The sequence below is a fragment of the Bison bison genome, unplaced genomic scaffold (assembly GCF_000754665.1).
Source record: "Bison bison bison isolate TAMUID 2011002044 unplaced genomic scaffold, Bison_UMD1.0 scf7180017864040, whole genome shotgun sequence".
In the NCBI taxonomy this organism is placed as follows: domain Eukaryota; kingdom Metazoa; phylum Chordata; class Mammalia; order Artiodactyla; family Bovidae; genus Bison; species Bison bison.
In genome coordinates this window covers 4525559-4531218 of record NW_011494612.1, presented here as the reverse complement: position 1 = coordinate 4531218, position 5660 = coordinate 4525559, and the positions used below count along the sequence as shown (strand labels likewise).

Here is a 5660-nt window from a genome sequence, read left to right as displayed (position 1 = left end):
GGCGTCTGGTGAGAGGCTTCTGCTCGGTAATGTAAGGGGTTGGGCAGCCCACGTGACTCCAGGAAGGCGGAGACAGGCTAGCTGGAGGGAGGGCTGAGAGGCCGCGGGGAGGGTGCAGATAGAGGGGCAATCTGAATAATTGAGGAGCCGTTCGGCAGCGGCGGCTGCCTCCTGCTTTACCTTTGCCGCCAGCACCCCGCATCACGGGAGAAGAGACAAACCCCGAGCTGTAAGTGAGGACCGCCAGCCATCAGCCCCGGTAGCCAGTTCATCACCTCCAGCCCTCCGGTGAGTGAACGTCCCCCTGACGCTGTAGTCTGTCCCCCTCCGTGGCCCCTGCATCCCAGCTGGAAAATGGGATGATCACCTCTTGTTGAATGAACCAGGGAGCCGGAGCCACCCGGAGCGGGTAAGCAGGAACATGGCGCGGAGGCTGAGGGCGCCCTCCGGGAAGGGGTCTCCTAGAAGGAAGGATGAAGCCGGGTCGGGGTCTCTCCGGCTCTGGCCCGGAATGGGGCCTGGATAGCATCCAGGGTTGGGGGACGCCGGGCTCCAGCTGCGGGGCTGCCAGGCAGGTCTGGCCCGCGGGAGCTAGAGGCGGAGGAGAGAGCCGCCAGCAGCGTTCGGGCCGCCCAGGTCTCCACAGACGCCTGGCCCGTCCTGTCCCCCCAGTGCCTTGGCACGCACCTTGGCTCGCGCCGCTCGGTTTTCTCGGCGTCTGAAAGAGTCCAACGAGAGAGATGCTTTTCCAGCCGAAGCCCGAAGGACGGACGGGAACAATGTCTGCCCTTTTACATGAGAGCAAACTCTTCAAAGGGACTCTATCTGAGCCAGGTGACCTGACAAGGCCATGCGCTCGCAGGAGCATCTGTCCCCAGAGACCGGTGACACACCGGGGGCGACAAGGAGGACGTGATGGGTGAGGTGTCAGGGAAGCTCCCTGAACAGAGGGGGCAACCCCGGGGAGAGGACTCTCACACTTACACCTAAGTCAGGGCCCGCCCCACTTCCCCATCCCAAAGCACATCAGTGTCCTAAGAATCCAAAGGGCCAGAGTAGGGCAGTGTAGCCTCGCCGGACGCAGCCACAACCTCCTTCTAGCTCTTGAGTCAGCAACCTCCTCTCCGCGCCCCCCGCCCCCCGCCGCACCTACACACACACATGTATTTTGTATTGTGATTGAAAAGTAAGACAGAAGTCGCCGAATGGCTAGAAGTGAAGTGAAAGGTGGAGAAAAGGTGCAGGAATGCTGGAAAAATAGAGCCCTCACCGGGCTATATTTTAGCACTCCCCACCCCACCACCTATGCTGACTTCGGTTCTTGGGGGTCTTCAACCGAGAGGAGAAAAGGAACCGGCTCTTGGGAGGTATTCTCACCGTAGTGGCAGGGCCGGTCACTGGCCAAAGTTGACCGAGAAACACAGAATGATAACCCACCCTCCCCTCTCCCAACCCCACTCCGACCGGAGCCCCCTCCAGGAAGGGGTTCGGGAGAATGCCAGTCCAGAGAGTGGGCCACAGAGAGGACGGCGGGAGCTGTCCGCGGTGCTGAAAGTTCTCCAAGGCGGCGAGATAACACCGCCAAGGGACTGGAGGCTCACTGCTTGCCAACATTTTTCTCCAAAGCAGAAACTGTGTTAGAACCCTCGTAAAGGAAGTCAAGTGGATCAAGTGACCTAAAGAGAGGGGTAAAGGTGCTATGCATTCCCCGTTTCTCTGCCTTCCCCTTCCCCTCCCCCTCCCCCACTCCTGGATTCCACTTGGAAGCAGGTTTTCCCCAATGCTGGGTTGAGGAGCAAGGAGCGGGTGTCACTCTAGGATCCAGCTTTGCTTACTTGAATGGGAACGAACGTGGTGCCTCATTCTGTTTTCTCTGCCTGCGCTGTGAATCTTCCTGTTGGTGAAGTGTTGGAAACACGGTGTTGTTCTGATAAACGCTACTGTGGCTTTCAAGAACCAGAGAACTGTGAGGCTGCACAAAGGAAGAGGCTTCATTAACGGAGAGACTAACTAGGCTTTCTATTCCTGGCTGAGGTTTTTCCTCTCTTCAGTACCCTTCTCTCTCCACCACGCGTTATCTACAATGTAAATTTTGCATCCTCTAGATATAGATCTCTAAGCAGTCTTGTATGTTTCTTTGAGAGTCTTTTACATTATGGGCTAGATGAGGAATGAACTAAGCCAAATTCAGGAGGCCAAGTTAAGAGACTATTTATTTAAAAAAAAAAAAACAAAACAAAAAACCTACTATATGCTGGGCCATATCATCTCATTTAAGCTTCACAATAGCTGCTAACCAAATGTATCACAAAGTTTAGAAAACTGAAGTTATGTATCTCGAATCCAGAACTTGGATTCAAATTCAAGTCTGCTTAACTCTGAAGTCCAAGCTATTTCCATGCCCTTATTTTGGCATTGACTTTGGGCAGTGGTTACTGGAGACTATAGCAAGAATCTGTCAAAGGTAGAGGACCAGCTTTGCTTTTCACAGACACTACTCTCTCTTCCAACCCTTTCCTCTTTAATCTGTTCACCCACCCACTGTCACTAACTCCCACCATACCAACTGCTTTTGTGCATGCTGCTTGAGATACCACTGTTCACACACTTGAGCTTCAGGATAACAGAAACATGACAGAGGAATAAACGGCAGGCTTTCCTGAAGAACAGCAAGCCTTCGGGGAGTCTGGAGAACTAGATCTCACTCGTGCTTTCATATTTAGAATTACACCCTTGAGTTATAGGGCTGGAAAAACCTTCAAGATCATTAAGCATCATTGTTCTACAAAAAAGAGAATTTGGGAACCAAAAGATGCTTATTAGTCTAACGCACATGACTGAAAAGTTAGGACTGGAATCCAGTTGACCTGACTCCAAGGCCAGTGCCCTTTCCACTACTCCCATGATGCCTCAAATATTCTTCCATGCCTTCTCTGATTATCTTTGACAAGAATATCAGCAGGACTGAACTATATTCAGTAATTTGTTGTTTTTGTTGTTGTCATTTAGTTGCTAAGTTGTATTCGACTCTTTGCCACCCTATGAACAGTAGTTCACCAGGGTCCTCTGTCCATGGAATTCTCCAGGCAAGAATACTGGAGTGGGTTGCCATCTCCTTCTTCAGAGGATCCTCCCAATTCATGGGTTGAACCTGCATCACCTCCTTGGCAGGCAGATTCTTTTACCACTGAGCCACCTGAGAGGCACAAACACTCAAAATACAAGTAGTCCTCCTACCTAATTTTTCTTCCTGTTCTTCCCTCTCTGGTCTCACTGTTCCAGTGTTGGCTGACTGAATATAACTGAGATACCTGACCCACATTCCTCAACAACTGTTTTCCCTATACCAACAATTTGCAAATCGGGATGGTGGTATGGCATTTCTTTACTTGCCTTGATGCTGTCTATATTTCCTCTTCTATGATCTATTCTCAACAAAATAATTTTTCCAAAATCAATTACCCTTAGCATCTTCCTGTGTTCTCACAGGTACTTACTTGGCAGAGGCCTCAAAAAGATTTAGGCAGAAATAAGTGATCATCCTAAGTCCTGGTATTTATCAATGCTAGGCAGTATGCTAAGTCCTTTCATAAGTCATTGAATTTTCACAATTCTGTCAAATAGACAATTTCATTAGACATGGTCCTAGAGTTCTAGTCCACTCTAACATACAACAGACTTGATACTCTATTCATTTTTGCTTGCTTCTCTTCTAGCCCATAGTAAAATCTCACTTTCATTAATTAGATTTTTGTAGCCCTAGTAATCACACTTGGCAAGATGAAATTTTTATATTAAATTGGACAGTTCTATCCTGCTCCAAAATGTAGAATTTAGAGATTCAAATTCAGTTCAAATGGCACCATTCCACTGTTTCATCTCTTAATATTTACCATAACATATTCCTCCCATTTATTATTCTTTACTTAAAGATCCCCTTATGCCTTCCTAATGCTATTACTGACATTCTGCTTCAAACCTGCTCCAGAAGCAATTAAGGCATAACTCATAATTAAATACATAACTTCTGTTATATCATCACTGGGTGATTCTGCAAGGATGATGTTGCTGGGTTACTCAGTCCCAGGTACCATAAGCTTACACTATCTAGAACCACTCTATCCAATATGGTAGTCACTAGCCATATGTTGTTATTTACCATTTTAATTAGCTAAAATTTAAATGTTAAAAATTCAGCTCCTTAATTACACTAGCCATATTTCAGCTGCTTAATAAAACCATATGTGGCCACTGACTGCCTTATTGGACAATGCAGATACAGAAAATTTCCAGCATTGCAGAAAGTTCTATTGGACAACATTTCTATAGGAAGTGCTAAAAACATCACAGCAACTGAGAATATGAAATTGGGAATAAGGACTTGGGACTCTGCTTTGAAACTTTTTCCAAGAGAAGAGAAAAATCCACCTGTGCTGAGAACATCCCCCAAAGCCCAAAGATGCTCAAGACAATAAGGCTAGGAAGGAAAAACATGTATCTCACTGAAGGAGCCGATGCCTTCTGGAGTTTAATTACACATAGATTCCTTTTTACCATAAAGTCAAATGCTCTATTTTACTGTCTTACTGGTTTCCTGAGTTCCAACTTAGAAATAACATAGCTGTTCTTATTCAGATTTCAAATTTATATATACTTTATATAAATATCTTATATATATATATATATTTATCTTAAGATAGATAAACAGATCTTAACAAAAGAATGGATGGTAACTTGAAAGATACTCTTTCAGAAAAAGAGCTGAGATATACTCTCAGCCTGATGTTGGTCAAGGATGCCATTCTCAGGCAATTGTTACATACGGAATCTTATTACTAAAGGAGACCTTAGAGAAACTGTCTACTCCGGTCTCCGGCAGATCATGCTGGCTTTAATAATAAATACCACTTTGGGGGGAATCATGGTTTATTCATTTCATGGGAACTCTTTATCTCTTAGAGAGGCCTGGATTTTGGAAGAGAGAAATACATTGCCTTGGAGCTGAAAAGAGTTTAATTTTCACTGTCTTCAGCTTGAGGGATTTAACTGATTTTGTATCTCAAGAAATAAATAGAACTGACCGTGTAGCTTTGAAACTCATGCTGGTAGCATACAATCATTCACTTAATCAATAAAGTAGTTGAGGAGTGTCATATATTTGCACAGAAAGGCTGTGGTCACGGGTGTTTGGAACGCCTATAGCCTAGCACATGGGTGCTCAAAAGATATTTGCTGAATTCATACCATTGTTCCAGGTCACTTCATGCCACAAACTCATCTAGCCAAGAAATGAGTACGCCCCGTGGCATTTTCCCTTATCAAATAAAACAGGAGACAGACACAGAACATCAAATCTTACCCTGATAACCACCCTCCTAACCCCTCTGGGGGCATAGGTAGTGATGGCCAAGACAGACCGCCACTGAGAACTGTGTCTTGCTGTTCTCCTCCAGGGAACAAGGAACACATCAGTCCAAGAGTGTTTCATTTCTTTATGATGAGGCAATTTCACAAACAATACTTAAATGGAATTGTATGATACTTTTCACTTTTACCTTAAAGAGACATTTATTTCCTTAAGAAATAAATGATTGGCCTTCATGATTGTTGCAGGCAACTACTATTATTCCTAAGTTCAGAAGGGGCTTAGCTCAAAATGA

At 45.7% G+C, this 5660-nt stretch overlaps 1 protein-coding gene across 1 annotated transcript in view; it reads left to right on the top strand.

The window, feature by feature from the left end:
• Positions 1-133: 133 nt before the first annotated feature.
• SLC7A14 (solute carrier family 7, member 14) overlaps positions 134-5660 on the top strand; it is a 110631-nt gene continuing 105104 nt past the window's right edge. The window contains exon 1 of the mRNA XM_010835237.1: positions 134-288. The gene's annotated coding sequence lies outside the window, so the exon portion shown is untranslated. The remainder of the gene's footprint in view (positions 289-5660) is intronic.